General features: G+C 39.5%; 1 protein-coding gene and 1 long non-coding RNA gene across 7 annotated transcripts in view; one reads left to right on the top strand and one right to left on the bottom strand.

Moving 5' to 3' along the window:
• Positions 1 to 27,919, bottom strand: part of ZHX3 (zinc fingers and homeoboxes 3) — a 177,262-nt gene that overhangs the window by 125,628 nt on the left and 23,715 nt on the right. For 2 of the 4 annotated variants that reach the window (XM_077168416.1, XM_077168449.1), the window contains exon 1: positions 8,714 to 8,764. The exons of the other annotated variants lie outside the window; for them this stretch is intronic. The gene's annotated coding sequence lies outside the window, so the exon portion shown is untranslated. Of the gene's footprint in view, positions 1 to 8,713; positions 8,765 to 27,919 lie in introns of those variants that run through there. 4 annotated transcript variants of the gene reach the window in all.
• Positions 8,153 to 27,919, top strand: part of LOC143690809 (uncharacterized) — a 35,002-nt gene continuing 15,235 nt past the window's right edge. The window contains exons 1-5 of one of the 3 annotated variants that reach the window (XR_013179199.1): positions 8,153 to 8,226; positions 10,505 to 10,569; positions 10,685 to 10,748; positions 12,088 to 12,136; positions 12,456 to 13,602. This is a non-coding gene — a long non-coding RNA (uncharacterized LOC143690809). Of the gene's footprint in view, positions 8,300 to 10,504; positions 10,570 to 10,684; positions 10,749 to 12,087; positions 12,137 to 12,455; positions 13,603 to 27,919 lie in introns of those variants that run through there. The other 2 variants (XR_013179194.1, XR_013179198.1) reach the window with 2 other exon arrangements.

Raw genomic sequence — 27,919 nt, 5'->3', positions numbered from 1 at the left:
CCTTAGTAGACAAAGAATAACAAATACTACTTAATAGTTCAAAATTTACTCTACCTCCTACCAAAAATAACCTTTCTTCATCTGTGATCCTACAGTATCTTGTATGGAACTCTTTCTACTTGGAGGTAAAGATTGAAAAGCACTTTCTCTAACTTTTTAGATAAGTTCCTTGAAGCCAAGGACCTTTTTTTAACCCCTTAGTGCCTAACACGCAGCAAGCATTCAAACACTTCACTAATTGAATACTCTTAGTGGTTCAAACATTATGAAGAGCACCATAAATGTGCACATCTTCAAGGATTCCTGACCTCTGTAGGATGGAAAAGTGTGATTATTACAAAACATGTTACTCATTGGCCTCAGTTCATTATTCCTTGGCTTTAAAAGAAAATGTTTTTCTAAAAGGGAAAAAATACTCTGAATTTTTTTTTTCTTTTTCTAAAATGGAATCACCTTTTAAAATCTGAACTAGCAAACTCAAAGTTCTGGTTTGGGTGGTATGGCAAAATCTCCACTGCCATATTTTCTAGGTCTCAAAATCTGCATTCAACTAGGTCCCTGCAATTCACGAGGAGGGGAGGGAAGGGGAGAGACAGGAGAGGAGGGGAGAGCTCTGTGGAAGGATTTGGTAAGTGACAGGAAAGTAACAGACAGTTGGCCAGTATTTGGCACCCAGCTCACCAGTTTGAAAGCCAGGCTTCTCAGTCCCCATAGTGCTATGAGGAAATAAGAAATGGAACACATGATAGAGTAAATCAAGTTTTAGGCTCAAGGTCCAGAGCAACCACTTCTAACAGGGCTAGCAGCATTCTTTTCCCAAAGCTTTAGTTTGGGGTATGACAAACCAAGTTATAAGTATAGTTTTAAGTATTCTAACCACTGCAGTGCAAACTCAACATCTCCTTTAGTGACCATAGAGGTCATTCATGAATGGTAAGTCCAGGTTCCTTCCCCTAGCAACTATCCTTTCACAAGATTCCTCTTCCTAATCATGGAAAGAAAGGAGAATTTTTCCTTTCCTAAGGAAAATAGGGTAGTAGGGCTGCTGGCATCATAATATCTAATCACATTCAAAGCCTCATGGGGATAATACCTGCTCTTGAATTGAATACTTTTTTTTTATCCAGTATCTTCAGAAACAGAATTGTGTCACATAAGCTGATTTTTACAGATAGTTGAAACATGCTCATTTATGACAGAAAGCTTTCCAAATTGCAATACTTCCTTCTTGGTCTTTCTTAACAAATCAAAACATAATCTGATGAATTCCTGTTAAACAGGATAATTATGATCAATCACTGTATTCAGAGACCACTGAAGCAAACAGGGCTGTTTTCCTCTACAATGAATGTCCCCAAACAGCCATACTTATAATTCTTTTGTATAGCTTTTCTGTTTCTCTCATGGCCAGCTGTCCCTTCTTGCTGCTATCAGTATGCTTGCCTCTTACAGAGCATTCCATTAATTCACTACTTCTGATATGCAATAGACCTGGAAGGCTAAGATTCATGGGTTAAGGCTCACCTCTCCCAGACCCAGGCAGTGTGCTTCCAGACCCTATGTTCTTAAGTACTACAACCACATTTCCCAAACTTGCCTAATTAAAAATTAAGGGTAAAAATATACATTCTCAGTCTCATTCCCTAGAGATTCTAATTCAGTGGACCTGGGAAGGAGCCCTGGCATTCAGTATTTTTAATATGATTTTAATCACCTTAGGTGACTTTCATGACCAAGCAAGTTTAGAAACATAATACTAGAAGCCACTGGTGGCTGCCCACTTGAATTGAAATCCCTTCAGGAGCATAATTAATCTGGGCCAAGGTGACTCCCTCTGGAGAGACCTTGTAATCAATTAATCTTACAGGTCACTGCTCTTCTACCTCCTTCCAACAAAATCCCCTGAGCCTTTGAGGCTCTTGCAGGCTAGTCATAATAATACCTCTCCTCTTGCTTGTATCTCTAACCAGACCCACCTCATTTGCTGAAGGCCTGGCCCATCTTGCTCCTCTTTATCCCTATATATCCTGCCATTCTTCTGATGACTTTTCTGGCATACAGAGTGTTATTTTTCTGGCATACAAATAACACTCCAACCTCTCAGTTTCTTCATCTCCTTGATTTCACTCATCTACATGAGGTCACTTTATTTCACACATTCATGCCTGTAGCAAAACCCAGGGACCTGTCATGCCCAGTAATTAATTGCTCCTACAAACTCTAAGTTCTTCCATTAGCATGGCCCCTCTGATCATTTTCTCTTATTAGTCCATCACTCAAATACACTCATTACTTGACTTCATGAAGACCTCTGGTCCTCTTCCCCTCCCTATTTGACCTAGACACTCTTATCTATCATGTTAATCACTCTCTAGCCAATTTCCTCAATTCTCATGCCCCACCACAATGTTTCTGCCTCTTGCCCCCTGCAAACTCCAACCCTGGTTCAATATAATTATATGCTTTCTCTGCTCCAAAAACTAGGCAGCTGAAGAATGCTACTGCTATTCCAATCAACTCATGGTCCCCTACCTCAGTGGAGCTCTGCTTACTGCCTGAAGATCATGGAAGTTGCCCAGGTTCATTCTCCCTCCTCCTGACCTCAACCGTATATCAATACTCTTGACCTAAACTGTATGTTAAACCTCCTCGATTCTCCTCTGGCCTCTTTCCACTTACTCGGACAACCTCACCCTGTATTTCACAGTGATGAGATGACACTCTCTCAAAATGTTATCTCACCAGAAAATGCAAGGGTGCCCAGATATTTTGTCATAAGGGCTACCAAGCCTATTTGACTTATGATGCTCTACTGTTCACTTGGTTATCTGCAGTGAGCTCTCCAGTGGTAAGCATTACTGAAGTAAGCAGAAATGATAACAAGTACCTTTGAGGTGAAAGGAAAAAAAATATTATTGTCAGCCTCACTAAATATCTCTTTGCCCTGAGAATCCTTCTAAAGATGGGGAGGAGTTTAAAAAGAGAAGAATAGTATCTTACCTCACAAGGATTTAACAAGTGTAAATCCAAACATTAAGTTGTCACACATCAATAGAGAAATTATAAATAATTTCAAGTAGTCAATTATTATTGCCTGCCTTCTACTCCTACCCAAATTCCAATTTGTTGATAAGGCTATAAAGTCTTTTCCTGAGGGATCTTCTTTCTCCTTGTAATACCAGCTAACACTGATTAATTTTTGTATATAATTCTGCTCCTCGCAATATGTCTATGAAACAGAAACTATCATTTACAGATAAAACAGATTTAGACATGTAAAGCAATTTGCCCAAGGGTCGATAGGTAGAAAGTTGCAAAAATAAACTCAAAACCTAAACTTAGCACAGGGCAGGCCACGGTGGCTCAGCAGGCGGAGTTCTCATCTGCCATGTCAGAGACCCGGGTTCGATTCCTGGTGCCTGCCCATGCAAATAATAATAATAATAATAACCTTAGCACAAACTAATATATGTGCTTTGACATAGTGGTTAACAGAAATTTCCCAGGACAACGCAACACCCTAACCCAAGTTTTCTTATTTCTTATACTCTTATATGTGCTTAGAAACACAAATATGAGGGACCATTAAATATTAATATTACAGTATATCATATACACCTTCATTCCTATATTCATATTAGAAGGCAGTAATGAATAAGAGGGAAGGTTCTAAAGACCTTATAGATTCAAATCCCAGGTCCACACTCTGCAACTCTCAAAAGCACAACTTCTTAAAGCTTAATTGTCTCAACTACAAAATAGGAATGATAATGTAATAACCATCACCACCCCACTGGGTTCTCCTAAAGACTGCAAGAGATCAAGCATGAACACACTTAGTAAGTCTAAAAGACCTACCTGCTACAATTATTATTCAAAATGTACTGAGGCCATGTACCGATAGGACTCTAGGCAGAATGCTAAATTCTGGGGCTATAACCATAAACAGAGCAAGGCTCTCCCTGCCTTCATAGATCTTTCAGTCCACTGAGGGAGTAGACAACAAAAAAGGAAACAAATAAGTGAAATAACTGGAATTTTGGTGAAGTGCTAAGCAGGAAGTACACCATGTGCCAACGAAGAGTACAATGGGGATGGAGCTACTGTAGAAGGGGTGAACAGAGAACATTTTAGCTGAAACCAGATGTTTGAGAAAGATCTTTCTTTCTATGAGAAAGAATAGGCAGTAAGAATGTCGGGAAGAAGGAAAGGGCTGCACAAAGGAAGAAAAGAAATTGGCATGTTGGAGGAAATGATGATGCTCTAATCTGACGGAAATACGGTGAGAGTAAGGATTTGGGTTTGAAAAGGAAGCAGGGGCCAGGTGCCTCAGAGCCTGGAGGCCAGAGTAAGAAGTATGGATTTGAGTCTAAGTGCAGTGGGAAGACACTAAGCAAGGAAGTGACACAATCTGGTTTATTTTTTTAGTAAGATCACTTTTGACTGCTGTGGGGAAAACGGGTTAGAAGAGGGCAAGAGTGGGAACTGGGAGACTAGCTAGGAAGCCAGGGCAGCCATCTATCTAAGAGAAGACAGTGGCTAGATGAGGAGGATGAAGGGAAGGAAAGATTTGTGAAATTGTGGAAGCCAGGCCAACGGTTCATGCTGGAGTTCAGACATGGATTAAGGAAACAGGAGGAATCAAGGATGCCTTTCAGGTGTCTGTCCTGAACAATGCAGTGGACACTGATGCGACTGAGACAGGGAAGGTTAAGAGAAGGAAGGGTTAGGAATGAAGAATACAAATTTGGACAGCTGAGGGGGAGATAGATGAGTTTTGGAGAAATGAAGTTTGAGATGACTATGAGGCATCTCTCAAAGTAGAGATAACAGGAAGGCGACGGCTGAAAAGGCAAGTCTGAAATCAGAGAAAGGCCCAGGCAGGACTTCATCTGCATCTAGAGGGTACTAAAGTCCTGAGACTGGGAGAGATTATTTAGGAAGAGAATATTATGAGAAAAGGGAGGTAACCCAGAAAAAAAAATTGAAGAAATTAGTCAGGTTGGTAATCTAAAACTAAGCATGGTAATTAATGCAGTCCACACAAACCCACAAAGACCTGCCCCAAGTATATATTAAATAAATGCCTGTGGAACAAATGAAATTAAATAAAATTTTAATTAATTTAATTAATTAAGCTAATATGTCCCTTTTAGGTCCTTAAAATAATAAAGCATTCATGACTTTTTTCTTAAATTCTTGTATATTTGGAACATAAGGAAAACAATATTTTTGAAGGTCTAAATTTGGATGGTGTTCAAAGGGATCCTTTTCCTTAAAAACAAAAAGCAAGGATTTTTCCCAAAAACTCACTGACATTAAAAGTAGCCTATGTGAAATTCAAGTCTTTAAAAAGCTTACATTATATCTTGCCTGTAAAGAATCTGCCCCAAGACACAACTTTCCCTACCCTTATAAATTAAAATATAATGATATGTTCTACTACAGATGTCATTTCCTCTTGAAAGATTAAACAGATACTTTTAGACAGTTTAAGAGCTATAAGAGAAATGTAAAATGTTCAAAAAGTCAAGGATTTATTTTAAAACATTTTTTAAAAACCCTTAAGTATACCTGCTAGGTCATCTAAAAACTAATAAACAGTGAGTTGAAAAGGATAGAATTGCCAAGAAAATAAATAAATATACAGCTATTCCCCAAATAAAAACACATTAAAGCTATAACCATATCTCTGGGTATCTTGACACAAAAAGCCCACTATGATCTCGAGGCTTATACTCTAATTGAGAACTACCAAATTGAAATCTAATCTTAATCCTGATTAAGCATCTATTAAGTGCTAGGCGCTGTCCTGGGCCCTGAGAATATATCAGTGAAAAATAAAGTCCCATGCTTTCAGCTTAATGGTGGGGGAGACAGACAATAAACCAATAAATAAGTATTTACCAAGTGGTGGTGCTATGAAGAAAAATAAGGTTAAGTATGGAGAACAGGGAAAACAGATGTCTTATACAGTATGGTTAGGAGAGATCTGACAGGAAGACATCTAAGCTCTAATTGAGAACTACCTAAGAAGGAAAACTAGCAACACTGGCCACAAATGTTCCTTCCCTCAATTGTTCAACTTAATTCAAGACTAATTCTTTTTAAGATCATATGGCCTCTTCTTTTCAAATATGGAAAGGTTCCTGATATCTCACACCTGTGAAACTTAAGAATGCAATTAAAAAATACATATATATGGAAAGGAGAGAAATATCTTGATCTTTAGAAGAACTGTTAATGACACAGCTATCTAAAAGTCTAAGAGGCTATCAGGAAGGTCACATGAATAGATAATGTGCAGGCATTCATTCATTCAACAAATCCTGATTAAGCATCTATTAAGTGCTAGGCACTGTCCTGGGCCCTGAGAATATATCAGTGAAAAATGAAGTCCCATGCTTTCAGCTTAATGGTGGGGGAGACAGACAATAAACCAATAAATAAGTATTTACCAAGTGGTGGTGCTATGAAGAAAAATAAGGTTAAGTATGGAGAACAGGGAAAACAGATGTCTTGTACAGTATGGTTAGGAGAGATCTGACAGGAAGACATCTGAGCAGAGACCTAAGGAAACTGAGGCCATACCATGATAATATGAAGAAACTAGAGCTCTAGGTAAAGGGAACAACAAATACAAAGGCCTGGAGGACTCTTTAAATTTTAAAGGCATAGCAAAGAGAAATGTTTTAAAATCTGGCAAGGGTGGAAGTGAGGATGGAGAGGTAGCATGGTAAAGTAGAATCTGAAGTCCTGGTCTAAGATGAGACACGAACTGAACAGTTCTCAGCAGAGAACAGACATGATTTGACTTATCTTTTAAAAGAATCACAAAGGGAACTCAAGATCCTACTCCTAAAACCAATACATATTTCTTATAATCTATTCAAAAGCGAAAAAAAGTATATAATAAAAGTTTTTTAAAAAAAAAAGTTTTACACTATGGTTGCATTTTTTGTAAGAAAAAGTACTCGTAAATGGGAACAAAAGGATAAAAAAATGCTGAAATGTGATTTACTTTGGTTTGTGGGACTACGGTTTCTTTCTAATGCTTTTCTTCATTTTTCAAGTTTTCTGCATTAAACATGAAATTACTTTTGTAATTTAAAATTTTATCTTAAAGAAGAACCTCTACTATGTCAAGAAACTGCCATAGTCTGAGAGCCTATTTAAATATGAGAAGGAAAAACAAAAAATATGAGGAGTATTTTCTCCAAAAATTACTACGTTTGACAGGCAAAATTGGCCTGTCATGAACCACTGAACAAATCAAGCGTTGCTCAATGTATCAAGGTCACAAAACCTACTTGGTTAATATGTTTATCATTACATAGTAGCTCTGTCCTCTACAGTAACTTTGATACCATCTTTCCAGCAGCAACAGAAAGGCCCTTTTCATTCATTTCCTAAGACTTTTTGATACTTCTTTGCTACTTCTGGATTTTTCCATTGTATGTCTCTGAGAAATAAATTAAGCCAAATAAATTGTTCCAGCTAATGAACTGTGCTTTTGGCTCTTTCCCCCGTGGCTGAGAATTATCCAGCAAAATACCAATTGTTTTACGACGTTTTTTCTCTTAGCTTTGAAATATTGCAGTACTAAGTCACTACAAATAAAGAACATCAAGAAAACAACATACAAAAACGTGTATAAATGGAAACTACTTTTAATAATCCCTTTCAAAACTGAGGATGTTTGGAGGTGGCAGAATAAACGTTTAGGATATCTAGATAAAATATACACCATGTGTCCCTATGACATAAATAAAAATCGAAAAGACTATGCCTTCCCCCCTCCACCTACCACCTCCCTCTCACACTCCCCCCCATCACATAAGATTCTCACAGGGCACAATCCCAGCGCAATCACTGCTCAGAAATACAAACCATACAACTCAAAATGACTCGCGTCCCACCACTGCTCAGTGTGAAAACCCTAAGCTGGGGAGGTTTAACCAGCCCGAACCTCCGCTCATGCCTCTCAGTCGGCACCAGGGGCCCTAGTGGACCGCGTCATCGGGCACTGAAGTGGGCAGGCAAGAGTCCCGGGATGGTCCCGGAGCCCAGGGGCTCCATCTCGTTCTGCCGCCTTCGCGGCGCGAGCTGCCGCCCTTCACGCCAGGGGCTCGGGCGGCCACATTCCAGAGGATGCCACGAGCCCGCGGGCGGCCAGGCGGCGGGTCGCAGCCGCTCAGCATCCGCGCCCGCGTCTGTCAGGCCCGGGTGAGCGCGGCGCCCACACCGGCACACACGCGGCGCTCACACTGGCACACACTCGGACGCGCACTTGCACACGGTCAGGCGGGCATCTGCGGACACCCCCATTTCCCCTCCGCCCCTACCCCCACCCCTTTGGCTCCTTTCGCAACTGTGGGGCCTGCGGGTGCTATGCTGACCCCCGAAAGCCACGGGACCCCAAGTCGCCAGAGCCTGGGGCTGGGGGAGGGGAGTGGTGACAGATGGGGGCGAAGGGCGGGGCTTCGGGGGGAAGGGGTGGAGCCTCTCCGCATGGGGGTGCTGGCGCCTGACAGAAAGACCCCCGGCAGCGGGCGGGAGGGGGGTTGAGGATTCTACCAGCAGGGTCCAGGTCAGGCGTGGCGGGAAGGAGCTTGCGCAGACACAGAGGGCTGACAGGCAGAGAGACACACAGACAAGGGGGACTGACAGTCGCGGCGGGACATGGGGCCGGCGGGCCGCGCCGGGCGCTCACCTGGCAGCGGCTGCGGCGGCGGCGCCCGCGGCCGGGCCGCTCTCCCGCGCTCCGGGGCTCCCTCCCTCCCTCCCTCCCGGCGGGCGGGCGGCGGGCGCAGGCCCCGCAGAGGCGGCCGTGACGCCAAAGCCTCAGACTGCTGAGCGGCGGGGACGCAGCTGCACCAACTGACTCTGGGCCGCTCGGCTCCAGTCGGCCGCGCTCGGAAGCGCTCGGCTCCGCTCGACCCGGCTCGGCCTGACTGGGGGCGTGGCCCGAGGCCCCCCGCCCAGGTCGCCTCTGGCTCCCGCGGGGCGGGGCTTTCCAGCAGGCGCGAGCCCCCTGACGTCGTGGGGAGCGAACCTTGCCCGGGACGCATGCGCGGGCGCCTGCCCTGCTTTTCACCACTTGCAGGCTCCAGGGGGCGGGGGAGGAGTGGAGTAGGGGCGGATGCTGCGGACCCAAAAGGTTCCCGGCTTTTGTACTCCATATCCTGGTCTTTCTAGAGGACTACGTAAGGAAGGCCACACCAGTCAACACTTTAAAAAGGATGGAGGCAGGGCAGACAGGCGCCCTGCCAGCCCACCAAGTCCAGTGTTTCCCAACAAGCATCGCCTGGGAGCTGGTATTTCTTTTATCCTAGCCAACGCTTCAGAGCAGTTTGTTATCTCTTCTTACTTCTTCCTAAAAAACAAACAAAACTTCTAAAGACCAATTTCTTAACATTCAATCTCCCAGAACTTGAAAACTATCAAACATCCGTCAGCTTCCTCGAGTACAATAATTCTGTACTTTCTTTACAGTTGCTATTCTGCAACCGGTAACGGCCCAGAGTGGGTGGGTGGGGACACTTTTCTGAGTCCCTGTCACAAATTCCAGGCAATTATTTTATTATGGAGCCCAAGTTTGTAGCCAATATACTCTAAAACTTGTCCCACCTTTGGAATCGAGAGATGATAAACAAGAGCTCTGCAAATCTGACGGACCCGAATTGGAATCCCAGATCTGCATGTTATTAGCTGAGTGGCTTTGAACATGTTATTTAATCTCTCGCCCATAAAAGGGCGATGAAAATATTAGTAACTAAGCCAACAGGATTATTGAGAGGATTAAATGACAGTACACATAAAGCATTCTGCACAGTGCCTGGTGCATGGTCACTATTGACTTTAACCTCAGGTTGTTTATAAAATACAGATCCTAAAAAAAACAAAACAAAACATGAACCTGTACATAAGTGTTGAGCAATATGTCAAACTTAACACGTCCAGAGCCAAACTCCTGAACTTATCCCTTTCACAGTCTTTCCCACCTCAGTTAATGATAACTCCATTCTTCTGTGCTCAGACCAAACCATTGGTATCATTCTTAATGAATAAGAAGATCATCCTCTCTTCCTATTATAACCCACATGCAATCCATTAGCAAGGTATGCCAGCTCCATCTTTAAAATGTATTCTACATCAGACTTCTCCTCACCATCTCACTGCTACTAGCCAGCTGAGCATCCTTTCTCACCTGGATTAAATCAATAGCCTCCTATGGGCTCTACCTCATTGCACTGTGCTCGCATAGAGCCTGTTCTTAACACAGCAGCCAGAGGGAATTTGTTAAAGCCTAATTTAAAAGGTATTTCTCCCTACTGTCAATATTCCAATGGCTGCCAATCCCACTCAGAATTAAAAAAAAAACAAAATCTTTTCAAGGGACTCCATGACCCTCTGTGATCTTCCTCCCCTCCTACTCATTACCTCTTGACTGTTTCTTCTTCCACTCTGGCCTCTCACACCATTCCCTCTTTCCTGCTTCTAGAACAAGCATGCTCGCGTCTAACTCAGGATCTGTGCACCTGCTGTTTCTTCCTATATATCAGAAAGGTATGTGCCCTCATTTTTCTATTCAAAAGTCACCTTCCAGAGAGACGATCCCAGATCACTTTACTAAAATGTCAAGTCACAAACTCCCATTACAGTCTATCCCTTCATCCTACAGGCAGGAACTCCATGTGGTTCAGCTGCAGCATCTGGAACATGGCCTGACACACACAAGGTACTCAGTAAGTACTTATTGAATGAAGGTGTGTGTGTATATATGAGCTATATTGCCCAATTTAGCTTCACGTATTCAACAAACTTTTCTGACCGTCTCTTCCAAGCCAGACACTGTAAGATACAGAGATGAACAAGGAGCTCTCCCAACCTCTGAGGAACTCAGAATTTGGGAGGAAATCTACATGTAAAGAAATACTTCTGGCAGAAAACACTAGATGAATATGCCAACCTCTCTGGGAAGCACAGAGATAAACATAATTAACAGTACATAGGAGGGTATGGAACAGCTTCCTAAAGGTGGGACTGCTGGGGCTGAAGAGCTGTTGAGAAAGGGACTCCAGGCAGAGGAAACAGAAATCCCACATGCAGTTAATACCAGTGATTTTTATCCAAAGGCTCCAGACACAACTTAGTCAGGAGATATGTCACAAATAATGTTTCCCCAAGGAGGCAATTTATTTTCATTTAAGAAAAGTAGTTAAGTAGATTCCAGGTGCTCTTTATAATTCTGTCACTCTCAGTCAAATTCTGATAAGCAGAAAAGAAACTGCGCCAGAAGTATAGCAATTGAGATGAATGACAACATATTCTTTATTTTATTGGAGTGGACTACACCTGCGTCCTTTTTGTGTCAGAGGCAAAGAACATACATAGGTCACCAGTAACCAATTGAGCCAGTTTAGGGAAAATAGAAGGGTAATTTCCTTAAGACTTTTTTAGTGGGGGGAAAGGAGGACTTTCAGAGGCCAAAGACAAGAATCCAACTAGGTTTCTGGATGGGTTGAAAGCAGAGCAAGGGGAGCCCATGAGACTCTCCCTGCAAACTTGTTTTCTCTGTTTCTGGGTAATACAATGGGAAATATGGATTAAACACTCCCGAGTACATGCTACAGTTCCAATTACCCAAAGAGAGAAACTAAAAATCCATAATCGTTCCAATATCAAATTTCAAGAGATGAGGCTCTAAATGGCCGAACTGGAGTCAGGTGACCCCAGCAATCATGGCCAGCTCACAGACTATGAAAGTTGCCAGGAACCCACCTCTGTACGAGAAAAAGGCAATGACGGTAAAAGGGGGAATTGTTTTGTGTTGAGGAGATACCACTGGTAAAACCCCAGGGAGATATATGATAGTGACACAGGAAATAATTATTAAGTTCCTGACTTCTGCACAGTAAGGAGACCTTTTTTTTAGGTAGCAATCAAAACAGGAAGTTCTTTTCCCAACAAAAAGTGGACAAAAGCTAGGGTGGCCTCCATAAGCCCTCTATAGGGCATTGCAGTGACCTCCTGTGGTAGTTTACATTAGTGTTAGCCATCAAATATTTCTTGTTTGCCTCCCAGGCCCATGAAAAGATCGCTCTTCCTTACAATTTGGAGTTGAAAGTGGCAGGTAATTTGGTTTGGCTCATAAAGTGTAAGTATGTCAATTCTAGGTCTAAACGTAAAGAGTTAGTAGGTGCTTTGCCATATTCTCTTTCCATTTGTCATGGCAATATACAGTGCTCGAGATGGTGGGAGCTGCATTAGTTTGTATCCCAGAGTAAGTAAACATGGTATGGTACTCCAAGCTGACCCATGGTAGACCTGTAGTAGGAGCAAGAAATAAACCTTTGTTGCTATAAAATAAGATTTGGGCTTGTCTTTACCCAGCAGAACCTAACATATCCTGATTGATATACCTCCCCAACATCCAGTCTATCCTTTCCCAGGTGTACAGCCTTGAGGCAACTGGATATGGAGCCTGACTATTCTAAGCCAGCTGAAGTAATCTCATCCACCTTGTATCAGCTGCTTCAGGGATAGACCCAGGCTTACACCTATCAATGCCTGATAGTCACCTCATCATCGTAATTGAATAGGAGCCTCTCAGTCCATTACTGCTCCTCCTCTGTTCTCTGCCTGCATTGAAATACCCAATCCTTGGGGAGGGGCTTAGATACAATTGTTTAAGGCTCACTCTTCCTTACTCGTGATCTAAGTGCTAGCTACTTGGAGTTGTGCAGTGCTGAAAACTAAAAATAAGGCAGAATAACCACAGAAGGAATGCTTTTGGTTGCAAGAAATAAACAATGCAATTCAAACTGGAATCAACAATAAAGGGAATTTAATGGTCCACATAACTTTATGTGGCAGAGGGGGATTCAGGTATGACTTGATCAGCACTCCAACTCTACTTCTCTTCAGTACTTTCTGCTTTTTCCTGTTCCACGTGTTGGCTCCATTTTTTAGGCTAGCTCCCCTCATGGTTGCAAAATAGCTGCCAGCAAAAAATGCTCCCCCACTGATATTCAGGGAGTCCCAATAAGATTAAGTCCCAATTTCTCATCAGAAACCATGATTGCAAGAAGGCAAGGGGACAAAATATTAAAAGTACTGAAAGATAAATGACAACCACAAATTTTATACCTACAAGCTTTTCTTTCAAAAATAAGGGAGAGGAGGAGAGGCAAGATGTCAGCATAGGGAAGTGTAGAATTTAGTTCATCCTCTACAGTAGCTAGTAAGTAGCCAGGAACTGTCTGGAAAAACTGCTTGGGGGACATCCATAACCAGAGACACATCGTACACCAGTCTGGAATGGGTGGAAGGGCCGAGATCCTACCACAGAACTGTGAGTAAAGCCTCTCAAAAGCTGGAGGCTGGTGCCCCTCCCTCACTGGCAGGAAGGCTCAGTTGGAAACACTTTACTGTGTGAAAAAGAAGAGGCCTCCACTGGGAGCATGGAAAGACAGTGCAGTGAAGCTACGCTTGTGGTATTAATTAATAAAAGTGGTCTGCTGAATACAAGCTCCAAGTACAGATAAACTGAGAGCAAGCAGGGAAGGAATCCTAAAATTTCTCCTGGCAGACAGGAGATAGGGCTCTGTGGGGGCAGGGGCGGAGGGTGGGTGAAGGGTGAGGGAGTCACGGGGGAGGCAACAAAAACAAAAACAAAAACAGAACAAGACTTCTGGAGTCAGCCTAGCTCAGAATACTGGAGAAGGACTGTACCTCAAAGCACATAAAACCAGGTACCAACTCCTGCTCTTGACAAGTGAACCTTGGGGGCTGGGAACTGGCTCTGAAAAGGAATTAAAAAAAAAAGCCTTAATAACTCATTAGAGAAAGCCTCAGTCATTTTCAACTGTCAGCCCTGATCCAAGCAAGGGCATAGTTAAGATAGGTCTCAGAGTTAAAGTAACAAGTCAAGTGAAGGAGTTAATTCCCTAAAGGGCTGATCTTTCCCAGGAAAAGAAAGTAGGGGGGAGCAGTGCCCAGCTCAAGTAGGGGCCCTCAATCAGATAATTCAGACCCCAGAGGCTAAGCCCTAAACCCACCTTCTACATCAGCTTCTGCCTCACACACAACCCTGGCAGCTACAGGGTCAACTTGGAATTAAAGGCACTGCACCAGAGTTGCAAGCTGACAAACACCACCTGCTGGGAAGGATAGTTAAAACACAGAGCCTGGAAGATTCACAGGAATCTCTAACAATCTGCTGCCAAGACACCAACAAAATCAGATGCCAAGAACCAACAAAAAATTATGAGTCGTACTAGGAAAAACAAAGATATGGCCAAGCCAAAGGAACAAGCTAACACTTCAGATGAGATGCAGGAGTTGAAACAACTAATTAATGTTCAATACAACATGCTAAATCAAGTCAAACATCAAATCAACTAGTTGAGGGAACATATGGCAAGAGACAAAGGATATAAAGAAAAAATTGTGCAACAACAGAGAAGAATTTGAAAGCTTGAAAAAAATGGCAGAACTTATGGGAATGAAAGTCACAAAAGAAAAGATGAAAAACATAATGGAAACTTACAACAGCCAATTTGAAGAGGCAGAAGAAAGGATTAGTGAACTAGAAGACAGAGTATCTGAAATCCTACACACAAAAGAACACATAGGGAAAAGAACAGAAAAATATGAGCAGGGTCTCAGGGAATTAAATGACAAAATAAATGGCACAAATATATGTGTTATAGGTGTCCCAGAAAGAGAAGAGATGGGAAAAGGGACAGAATAAATAATGGAGGAAATAATCACTGAAAATTCCCCAACTCTTATGAAAGACATAAAATTACAGATCCAAGAAGTACAGTGTACACCAAACAGAATAGATCCACATAGACCTACTCCAGACAGCTATTAATCAGATTGTCAAATGTCAAAGAAAAAGAAAGAATTCTGAAAGCAGCAAGAGAAAAGTGATCCATCACATAAAAGGGAAGCTCAAGAAGACTATATGCAGATTTTTGGCAGAAAACATGGAAGTGAGAAGGCAGTGGTGTGAGAAAGAGAAAAACTGCCTACCAAGACATACCCAGCAAAACTATCCTTCAAAAATGAGAGAGAGTGTTCTAGTTTGCTAGCTGCTGGAATGCAATATACCATAAATGAAATGGCTTTTAAAAAGGGGAAGTTAATAAGTTGCTAGTTTACAGTTCTAAGGCTGAGAAAATGTCCCAATTGAAACAAGTCTATAGAAATGTCCAATCTAAGGCATCCAGGGAAAGATACCTTGGTTCAAGAAGGCCAATGAAGTTCAGGGTTTCTCTCTCAAGTGAGAAGGCACATGGTGAACATGGTCAGGGTTTCTCGCTCATCCAGAAAGGCATGTGGCGAACACAGCATCATCTGCTAGCTTTCTCTCCTGGCTTCCTGTTTCATGAATCTCCCCAGGAGGCATTTTCCTTCTTCATCTCCAAAGGTTGCTGGCTGGTTGACCTTCTGTTTCTCATGGCTATGTCATTCTCTGCTCTCTCAGAAATCTCCTGGCTTTCTCTTTTATCATTCTCTTTTATAGGATTCCAGTAAACTAATCAAGACCTACCCCAAATGGGTGGAAACACGCCTTCACCTAATCCAATTTAACAACCACTCTTGATTAAATCACATCTCCAGTGGGGGGTGATCTAATTATAGTTTCAAACATACATACTGAATAGGAATTAGAAGAAACAGCTGCCTTTACAAAACGGGATTAGGATTAAAACATGGCTTTTCTAGGGTATATACATCATTTCAAACCAGCACAGAGAGTTTAAAATATTCTGTTACTGAAAAAATTTGTGACTAAGAGACTAGCTCTACAAAAAATACTAAAGGGAGTACTACTACAGGCAGATAGGAAAAGACAGGAGAGAAAGAGACGTTTGGAGAAGAGTAGAGAAATGAAGGCTATTAGTAAAGGTAAAAAGAGAAATAAAAGATATGACATATAAAATACAAAAGACAAAATGACAGAACAGAGTACCACCTGTGCAGTAATCACATTAAATGTTAACAGATTAAACTCCCCAATCAAAACAGACTGGCAGAATGGATTGAAAAACAGAACCTATCTTTATGCTGTTAACAAGAGACTCGATTTAGACCCAAGGACAAAAACAGATCGAAAGTGAAAGGCTGGAAAAAGATATTCCGCAAAAACAACAACCAGAAAAGAATGGGGGTAGCTACACTAAAATACGATAAATTAGGTTTCAAACGTAAAACAATTAAAAGAGACAAAGAAGAACATTATGTATTAATAAAAGGAACAATTCATCAAAAAGACATAACAATGATAAATATTTATGCATCAAGCCAGAGTGGCCTCTCTCTCTCGCTCTAGCTGACACAACAAGCAAACTCATCACCCTCCCCCTGTCTACATGGGACATGACTCCCAGGGGTGTGGACCTTCCTGGCAATGTGGGACAGAAATCCTTGAATGAGCTGAGACTCAGCATCAAGGGATTGAGAAAACCTTCTCAACCAAAAGGGGGAAAAGTGAAATGAGACAGAATAAAGTGTCAATGGCTGAGAGATTCCAAACAGAGTCAAGAGGTTATTCTGGAGGTTATTCTTACGCATTAAATAGATATCACTTTGTTAGTCAAGATGTAATGGAGAGGCTGGAGGGAACTGCCTGAAAATGTAGAGCTGTGTTCCAGTAGCCATGTTTCTTGAAGATGATTGTATAATGATATAGCTTTCACAATGTGACTGTGTGATTGTGAAAACCTTGTGTCTGATGTTCCTTTTATCTATCTTATCGACAGATGTGTAAAACATACAGAATAAAAATAAATAATAGGGGGAATAAATGTTAAAATAAATTTACTAGTTTGAAATGCTAATGATCAGTGAAAGAGAGGGGTAGCAGGTATGGTATGTATGAATTTTTTATCTGTTTTTCTTTTTATTTCTTTTCTGAGTTGACGCAAATGTTCTAAGAAATGATCATGATGATGAATATACAACAATGTGATGATATTGTGAATTGCTGATTATTGTGTAGAACGAAATGATCATATGTTAAGAATGTTTATTGCTATATTTTTTAAAAATTAATAAATTAATAAAAAAAAAACTAGGCCTAAGAAAAGTGCCCTTCTGGGAATGGGGAGAACAGGGGAAAATTCAACTTCCCCAGGTTGAATTCTTGATATTTCACAAGCAGTGTGGACAACCAAAACTATAGGCTGAGCCCCCAGTCTTGGGGTTTGTTCATATGAACCTTAACCCCATAAAGGATAGGTCAAGCCTACTTAAAATTAGGCCTAAGAGTCACCCCCAAGAGAATCTCTTTTGTTGCTCAGATGTAGCCTCTCTCTCCAGCCAACACAACAGGCAAACTCATCACCCTTCCCCTGTCTATGTGGGACATGACTCCCAGGGGTGTGGACCTTCCTGGCAATGTGGGACAAAAATCCTAGAATAAGCTGAGACTCAGCATCAAGGGATTGAGAAAAATCCTAGAATGAGCTGAGACCCAGCATCAAGGGATTGAGAAAACCTTCTAGACGAGAAGGGGAAAGAGAAATGAGACAAAATAAAGTGTCATAGCTGAGAGATTTCAAACAGAGTCTAGAGGTTATCCTGGAGGTTATTCTTATGTATCTTATAGATATCCCCTTTTTAGTTTAAGGTGCATTAGAGAGGCTAGAGGGAAGTGCCTGAAAATGTAGAGCTGTGTTCCAGTAGCTGTTTCTTGATGATTATACGGTATGTGAATATATAATATATCTCAACAAAATTGCATTAAAAAAAACCAAGGGAGAGACGAAGATAGGCCCCAATAAGCAAAAGCTGAGGGAGTTTGTCACCATTAGACCTTCCCCACAGAAAATGCTAAACAGAGTTTTTCAGATTCAGAGGGAAGGACACCAGACAGTGATTGAAGTAGCATAAAGAAATAATGACATTTGATAAAAGTAACCATATGGGTAATTATAAATGCCAGTACTAATATATCATATTTTGGGGGACGTGTAAGTCCACTTTATACTTCTTACAGATTCTAAAGTGCAAATGCATAAAAAGTCATGATAAATCTATGGGTTTGGATATATAACATATAAAAATAATTTGTAACAAGTACAACAAAAAGGCAGGTACCATAGGTATATAGGAATAGTGCATATGTATACTATTGAAGTTAAGTTAGTATCAAGTCAAACATGAATGTTATAGATTTAGAATGTTAAATTTAAGCCCCATACAACCACAAAGAAAACATGTGAAATATACACACAGAAAGAAAGAAGGGAGTTAAAATAGTACAATACAGAAAATCAAATAAATATGAAAGTAGACATTAATGGAAGAATTGTGGGACAAAAAGGCATGACTTATGAAGGCAAAATGGCAGAAGAAATGCATGAATTATCATTAATACTTCAAATGTTAATGGATTAAATTCTCCAGACAAACGGCTGAGATTGGCAGAAAGGATAAAAAAAAAAAAAACATAATCCAACTATATGCTGTCTATAAGACACTCACCTTAATTCAAAGATATAAGTAGGTTAAAAGTGAAAGGATGGGGAAAAAAAGCTCTCAAAAGAGAGCTGAGGTAGCTATACTAGTATCAGATAAAATGGATCTTAAGTCAAAAACTGTTAGAAGGGACAAAGAAGGTCACCATATACTGGTAAAGGGGTCAATTCAATAAGAAGATATAACAATTATAAATATATACACCTAAAGGCAGAGCCCCAAAATATATTAAGCAAATATTGACAGATTTGAAGGGACAGATAGGTGGTTCTACATTAATAGAAGACTTCAATTCACTACTTTCAATAATGGATAGAACATCTAGAAAGAAGATCAATAAGAAAATAGAAGGCTTGAAGGATACTGTAAATCAACTAAACCTATTAGACATATATAGAACACTTCACCGGATAGCTAAAGAATACAGATTCTTCTCTAGTGCACATGAATCGTTCTCCAGGATAGGCCCTATGTTAGATCAAAAACAAGTCTCAAAAATAATAATAATACAATGTATCTTCTCCGACCACAGTGGAATGAAACTAGAAATCATTAACAGGGAGAACTAGAAGATTCACAAATATGTGGACTTTAAGCAGCATACTCCTATGCCAATTGGTGAAAGAATAAATTGCAAGAAAAACTAGGAAATATCACGAGGCAAATGGAAACAAATACACAACATACCAAAAACTTATGGGATGCAGAAAAGGCACTGTTGAGAGGGAAATGTATAGCTCTAAAGGCTTACATTCAAAGAGAATAAAGATCTCAACTCAGAGACCTAACAATTGGAGAATCTAGAAAAATAAGAGCAAACTAAACCCAAGGTAAGTAGAGGGAAGGAAATAGTAAAGACTCGAGTGAAATAAATGAACCAGAGAAAAGATAGAGTATCAACAAAACCAACAGTTGGTTCTTTGAAAAGATCAATAAAATTGACAAACCTTTAGCTAGACTGATGAAGAAAAAATGAGAGAAGACCCAAATTACTAAAATCAGAAATGAAAGGGAGGACTGACCCCACAGCTATAAAAAGAATTATAAGAAGTTACTATGAACAACTGTACACCAACAAATTAGATAACCTAGAGCAAATGGACAAACCCTAGAAACATGCAGACTACTTACACTTACTCAAGAAGAAACAGACAATCTCAATAAATTAATAACTAGTAAAGAGATCGAATCAGTCATCAAAAACCCGCCAAGAAGAAAAGCCTGGGACCAGATAGCTTCACAGGTGAATTTTACCAAACATTCCAAGAAGAATAAACACCAATCCTACCCAAACTGTTCCAAAAAACTGAAGAGGAGGGAACACTCCCCAACTTATTCTATGAGGCCAACATCACTCTAATACCAAAGCCAGATAAAGATATCACAAGAAAATAAAATTACAACTAATATCCCTTACGAACATAGATGCAAAATTTCTCAACAGAACAATAGCAAACTGAATCTGGTAGCACATTAAAAAAAATTATACACCATGATCAAGTGGGATTTATCCCAGGTATGCAAGGTTAATTCAACCTAAGAGAATCAATTAATGTAATACACCACAGTACTAGAACAAAGGGAAAAAAAACATCATCTCAACTGATGCAGAAAATGCATTTGACAAAACCCAGCATCTTTTCTTGATAAATACACTAGAAAACAAAGAATAGAAGGAAACTTCCCTTAAGATAATAAAGGGCATATATGAAAAACCATATATTAGGCTAGAATCATACTTAATGGTGAAAGACTAAAAGCTTTCCCTCTAAGATCGGGAACAGGAAAGGGATGCCAACTGTCACCACTGCATTCAACAATATACTCAAGTTCAAGCCAGAGAAATTAGACAAGAAAAAGATATCCAAATTGGGAAGGAAAATGCAAAACTCTCCCTATTGTCTGATGACATGAACCTATACATAAAAACTCCTGAAAAAAATCCACAATAAAGCTGCTAGAGATAATAAACAAATTCAGCAAACTGGCAGGGTACAGGAGCAGCACTTAAAGATCAGTAGTGTTTCTGATACCACATTGATGGAATACCACAGATGGAATGTTTGTATGTTAAGAATGTTCATGTTTGTATGCTGTTTTGTCAATAAAAACATTTTTTAAAAAACTAAAAAAAAAAAAACAAATAAAAAAAATCAGCAGTGTTTCTATACACCAGTAATGAACAATCTAAAGAGGAAATCAAGAAAAAAATCCATTTAATAGCAATTAAATGAATCAAATACCTAGGAATAAATCTAACCAAGAATGTGAAGGTCTTATACATGGAGAAAACGATGGAACATTGATAGAAGAAATCAAAGAGGACCTAAATAAATGGAAGGACATTTCATGTCCATGAATCAGAAGATTAAATATCATTAAGATGTCAGTTCTACCCAAAGCAATTTAGAGTCAACATAGTACCAATAAAAATTCCAGTAGCCTTCTTGAAGAAATGGAAAAGCCAATTATTAAATTTATATGGAAAGGTAATGGGATGACTTCATCAAAATTAAAAGTCCTTTGTGCATCATAATAGAAAAATTTCATTCATCATGATAGTAAAAAGACACAGTCCAGAATGGGAGAAGATTTGGAAATTACATATCTAGATATATCCAGAATATATAAACAAATCCTACAACTCATAAACAAAAAGACAACCCAATTTTAAAATGGGCAAAAGATATGAATAGACATTTCTCTAAAGAAGATACACAAATGGACAACAAGCACACAAAAAGGTAGTCACCATCATTAGCCATCAGGGAAATGCAAACCAAAACCACAATGAGATACCATTGCACAATCACTTAAAGGCTGCTATAAAAAAAAGGAAAATAACAAATGTTGGAGAGATGTAGAGAAATAGGAAGACTTGTATATTGCTGGTTGGAATGTAAAATGTTGCAATCACTGTGGAAAACAGTTTTTGGCACTTCCTCAGAAAGTCTAGTACCGAATTACCATATGACCCAGCAATCCCACTTGTGGGTATATATGCAAAAAAATTGAAAACAGGGACTTTAACAGATATTTAAACACTGATGTTCACAGTGGCAGTATTCACAATTGCTAAAAGATGGAAGTAACCCAACTGTACACCAACAAGTGAATGGACAAATTGTGGTATACACATTTGTGGTAGTTAGATTCAGTTGTCAACTTGGCCAGGTGAAGGCACCTAGTTCTGTTGGTGTGGACATGAGCTAACGGCCCATGAACCTCATCTGTTGCTGATTACATCTGCAGTCAGTTAGGAGGCATGCCTGCTGTAATGAATGATGTTTGACTTAATTGGCTGGTGCTTAAATGAGAGAGCACAACGTAGCACAGCCCAAGCAGCTCAGCATACCTCATCTCAGCACTCGCAGCTCAGCCCAGGCCTTTGGAGATGCAGAAAGAAATCACCCTGGGGAAAGCTGTTGGAACCCAGAGGCCTGGAGAGAAGGCCAGCAGAGATCACCCTGTGCCTTCCTGTGTAAGAAAGAACCTCAGTTGAAAGTTAGCTACCTTTCCTCTGAAGAACTAACAAAATAAATCCCCTTTTATTAAAAGCCAATCCGTCTCTGGGTGTTGCATTCCAGCAGCTAGCAAACTAGAACAACATTTAATGGAATATTATTTAGCCATAACAAGAATGAAGTTCTGACATGCAATAATATGGATGAAACTTGAGGCATCGTGTTGCAGGAAATAAGCCAGACACAAAAGGACAGTGTACGAAATAATTAGAGTAAGCGAATTCTTAGAGTCAGAAACTACAATATAGGTTACCAAAGGGAGGGGTTAATGCTGCAGAAAAATGATTCCAAGTGAAAACATTCATCTATAGAACAGAATGAAGAGCACAGGAAAGGGTAAACACGTGAGTTAATAAAACAACTATTTTAAAACTTAAAAAAATCATTTAATATTTAAGGCAATAATAATGACAATGTATTGTAAAATCTGTAACATGGAGAAGTAAAATACATGACAAAAGTAAAGCAAATGGTAGGGGCAGTGAAAGGAATTACACTATTATAAGGTTCTTACATTATTTGGAAAATATATAGCAAGATATATTGCAATAAGTTAAGGATGTATGCCTTTCTTTGCGCCTGAGAAGACAGAGGGCAGCTGCCCAAGTCAGTGATGTTTTTATGTCCGGGTAACATTGGTCAGTCACCCATTGCAGAAGCAGTTTGCAGAACAATTGTAAGTGATCAAAATATTTCAGATCATCGGAGGACAGACAGTGCTGCAACATCACTTATGAGATAGCAAACCCTCCTAATTATCGAGGGCAAATGGCATGAAGAAGCCTGATATTCCTACGGATCAAGCTGCCTGGCAGGGCACCAATGAAGGCCATGCCACATTGGATTATATACTGTGTTTGGATGACCGCAGACTGAGTGATTTGAACAGAAAAGGTAGGGAAGTTAAAAACCTCAAAGCAAAAACTGAAAGTGTAAAAACTGGATAGACTGAAATACCGTGGGTCAATGAGAGGGAGGGTTAAGGGTTATGGGATGTATGAATTTTTTTTCCTTTTTACTGCTTTTTCTGGAGTGATGCAGATGTTCTAAAAATGATCATGGTGAAAAATACACAACTAAGTGATGATATTGTGAGCCACTGATTGTGTAATATGGCTGGACTGTACATGTATGGGTATTTCTCAATAAAATTTTTTTTTTAATTGAACAATTTGGGAGCTATGATCCACAAAAACGACTTACTATTGAAGGTCGGTACCATGAGAATGATTCCGACCAGCAGTGTGTTAGGTTCTGCAGTGTGTTTGGCACCGCACAGCATTTTAAGAGCTGTCACAGTAAAGCTGCATCTACTCATTGCTAAAGACCAACAATGACTAACATTTTTACAGTGATATTCTAGGTTTTTCAGTCAGTGTGTTAAAAGCGTAACATTTCACAGCTCTAGGCCACAACTTTTTTTTCAATTCACTTATTTTTTCTTAAAAAATAATTGTAGCGGGCGGGCCACGGTGGCTCAGCAGGTAAGAGTGCTTGCCTGCCATGCCCGAGGACCCGGGTTCGATTCCTGTGCCTGCCCATGTAAAAAATAAATAAATAAATAATTGTAGGGCAGGCCACGGTGGCTCAGCAGGCAGAGTTCTCACCTGCCATGCCAGAGACCCGGGTTCGATTCCCGGTGCCTGCCCATGCAAAAAAAAAAAAAAAATTGTGTGTTCTAAGAAATGATCATAATGATGAGTACACAACTATGTGATATTGTGAGTTACTGATTTTAACAATGGAATGATCATATGGTAAGAATGTTTGTGTTTGTATATTGGTATGTTTAATAAATAAAATAAAATAAATAATTGTAGATTGAAATCAATGCTGTGTTTGGCAAAAGAATTAAAATCTTTGGTTCAGTCAATTTATGGGATACATTAAATGATCTTAAACAAATTGGACCTCCTATCTTGCCCCAATTACAAAAACAGTGAAACAGATAATATGGAACCACAAAATATAAAGTTTTATATGTGTTTTGTAACAATCATTTCTCTCCAGTGTTTAACCTTAAGATACTATCCAGTGATGACTAGCCTTCTAATATGCTTAAATATAATCTTAATAATTAAAACATCACTTTCAGGCCCAAGTCAATATCTTAGTCCATTGAAACTCTTAATAGTCTATCTCTTTATTAAGTCAATATATATAACTAGATGGAAAAATGTCCTTTATTCACCTATACTCCCTCTCTTTTTACCCCAGAGTCTTTTATTGAATTACATCCCTTCCTAGTCATAGTAGTTCACAATCTTGATTGGAAGTATTTTGATTCACACATGTGGTAGTTAGATTCACTTGTCAACTTGGCCAGGTGAAGGCACCTAGTTCTGTTGCTGCGGACATGAGCCAATGGCATGTGAACCTCATCTGTCACCGATTACCTCTGCAGTCGGCTAGGAGGCATGTCTGCTGCAATGAGTGACGTTTGACTTAATTGGCTGGTGCTTAAATGAGAGACTCAATGTAGCACAGCCCAAGCAGCTCAGCATACCTCATCTCAGCACTTGCAGCTCAGCCCAGGCCTTTGGAGATGCAAAAAGAAATCACCCCGGGGAAAGTTGTTGGAACCCAGAGGCCTGGAGAGAAGGCCAGCAGAGATCACTCTGAGCCTTCCATGTAAAAAAGAACCTCAGATGAAAGTTAGCTGCCTTTCCTCTGAAGAACTAATGAAATGAATCCCCTTTTATTAAAAGCCAATCCGTCTCTGGTGTGCTGCATTCCAGCAGCCAGCAAACTAGAACAACACATACCCAAAGCTCACACTTGTATGTTAAAAAGACAGGAAAGAGAATGATTTATGGTATAAATCTTCAGTTTTATTCTTAATTTTTATTTATCTAGCTTATTTCATGGGGAAGTCAGCTTTTTGCTCCCATTTGGACCACTTTGGCCTTGAAAACTTAATTATATCCAAAAAGGATGCTGTATACTATTTCATCTTATGCTCACTTTGACAAATGTGCCTGTTTTATACACACATACAACTCAAAAGTCAAATATATATTGGTTTAGATGGGAAAAAAATAGTTTAAAAAGCTGGAGAAAGAATTCAATTATGTTGAAGTCCTTCAATAATATGCTAAAAGTGTTCTTGTATCGTGTTTCATTTATAGGTAATTTCTGTGTACTTTGCTATAACTGTATTTCAAATTCCTTTGGACATATATCAGAAAGGGCTGTTTCCAAAATAAACTGGGGAGCATAAAAATACAATTGAGATATAAAAAACAAAAACAAAAGGGGGGTTATATCTAAAAATCCAATACAGGAGATAACTTAGAATATTAAAAAATATGTGTAATAAAAAAAGAGGCAGAAAGGGAGATAACAAAACACAGGTAGGACAAGCAGAAAACAAGTAGCAAGTTTGTAGACTTAAAGCAAACCATATTGGTAATTGTGTCAAATGTACATGAACTAAGTACTCCAATAAAAAGAAAGAGACAGACAGACTGAATTTTTAAAAAGACAACTATATGACGTTTAAAAGAGGCACACTTTAATATAACCATATAGGTTAAAAAGGTAAAAGAATAGAAAAATTCTAGCAAACATTTAAATAAGAAATAATTTCTATTTTAGACAAATTCTCTCCAAAAATGAAAAGAGAACACTTCCCAACTGATTTTATGAGGTTAGTATAATCCTGATACCAAAACTGGCAAGAAAATTACAAAAAAAAAAAAAGAATTGCAGACCATAAATGCAACAACCCTAGACAAAATATTTGCAAATCAAATTCAGCAATACATTAAAATGATGATAGATCATAACCAAGTAAATTTTATCCCAGGAATGCAATTGGTTTAACATTCAAAAATCAACCACATTAACAAAACAAGAAAGACAATTTATGATCATCTGCATAGATACTGAAAAAAGCATTTGGTAAAATTCAACATTTATTCACAATAAAAACTCCGAGCAACCTAGGAGCAGAAGAGAACTTCTTCAGTCTGATATAGGGTATCTACAAAAAACCCTACAGCTAATGTTGACCTTGATGGGAAAGTATTGAACATTTCATCCTTAAGGTCAGATCAAGGATGCCAACTCTTGCCAATGTAATGAACATTTAACTACATGTCCTAGCTAGAGCAATAAGTTAAGATAAAGGAAAAGAAAGTCTTAAAGACAGAAAAAAAGAATCAAAACATCTTTATTCAAAGATTTCACGATTGAATATATAGAAAATCCTAAGGAGCTGCATCCTAGAAACAAACTTCTAGAATTAAGTGAACTTGCCAGATTTATGCAACAGATGATTACTTAAAAGTCCATTGTAATTCTATATCCTAGGAATGAACAATTGGAAAATTGCATTTAAAATACTATTTACCATTGGAGCTGAAGGGATACAGACTGTGCAACAGGACTGGATACAAAAACTCAGAAATGGACAGCACAATATTACCTAACTGTAATGTAATTATGTTAAAACACTGAATGAAGCTGCATGTGAGAATGATAGAGGGAGGAGGGCTGGGGACATAAATGAAATCAGAAAGAAAGATAGATGGTAAAGATCGAGATGGTATAATCTAGGAATGCCTAGAGTGTATAATAATAGTGAAATGTACAATGTACAAATTTTAAAAATGTTTTTGCATGAGGAAGAACAAAGGAATGTCATTATGGCAGGGTGCTGAAAATAGATGATAATTAATACTTTAAAATGTCACCTTATGTGTGAGACTAAAGCAAAAAATGTTTATTTGTTACAAAATTTAGATTTTGACTAGAGCATTTCCTAATATAACTCATGTAGATAGTTTGAGTGAATGTCATAAGTACTTGGAATCTCAGGTAGCACATGAGATTTTGTTGGTTTGTCCAGAGTGATCCCCCGATGAATCCCAGTGATTTGATCAGTGACTGGAAAAGTATTTGCAAGCCCCCTTCAGGGAATGGTGAGAGTGGGGAGAAATTCAACTTCCCCAAGTTGAATTCTTGATACTCTCACAAGCAGTGTGGACAACCAAAGCTATAGGCTGAGCCCCCAGGTTTGGGGTTTGTTCACATGAAACTTAACCCCACAAAGAATAGGTCAAGTCTACTTAAAATTTAGGCCTAAGAGTCACCCCCAAGAGAGCCTCTTTTGTTGCTCAGATGTGGCCCCTCTCTCCAGCCAACACAGTGAGCAGTCTCACCACCCTCCCCCTCTCTGCGTGGGACATGACTCCCAGGGGTGTGGACCTTCCTGGCAATGTGGGACAGAGATCCTGGAATGAGCTGAGACTCAGCATCAAGGGACTGAGAAAAACCCTAGAATGAGCTGAGAATTAACATCAAGGGATTGAGAGAAACTTCTCGACCAAAAGGGGGAAGAGTAAAATGAGACAAAGTGTCAATGGCTGAGAGATTCCAAACAGAGTCGAGAGGTTATCCTGGAGGTTATTCTTACGCATTAAGTAGATATCAACTTGTTCAAGATGTAGTGGAGAGGCTGGAGGAAGTTGCCTGAAAATGTAGTGCTGTGTTCCAGGAGCCATGTTTCTTGATGATGATTGAACAATGATACAGCTTTCACAATGAGACTCTGTGAATGTGAAAACCTTATGTCTGATGCTCCTTTTAGCTACTATATCAACAGAAGAGTAGAACATATGGAATAAAAATAAATAATAGGGGGAACAAATGTTAAAATAAATTCAGTTTGAAATGCTAGTTTTAAATGAAAGCAAGGGGTAAGGGGTATGGTATGTATAGTCTTTTTTTTCTCTATTATCATTTTATTTCTTTTTCTGTTGTCTTTTTATTTCTTTTTCTCAATCGATGCAAATGTACTAAGAAATGATGAATATGCAACTATGTGATAATATTAAGAATTACTGATTGTATATGTAGAATGGAATGATAGCTAAATGTTTTGTTTGTTAATT

This window comes from Tamandua tetradactyla, chromosome 1 (assembly GCF_023851605.1).
Source record: "Tamandua tetradactyla isolate mTamTet1 chromosome 1, mTamTet1.pri, whole genome shotgun sequence".
Lineage (NCBI taxonomy): Eukaryota > Metazoa > Chordata > Mammalia > Pilosa > Myrmecophagidae > Tamandua > Tamandua tetradactyla.
This window is presented reverse-complemented; position numbering and strand designations above follow the sequence as displayed.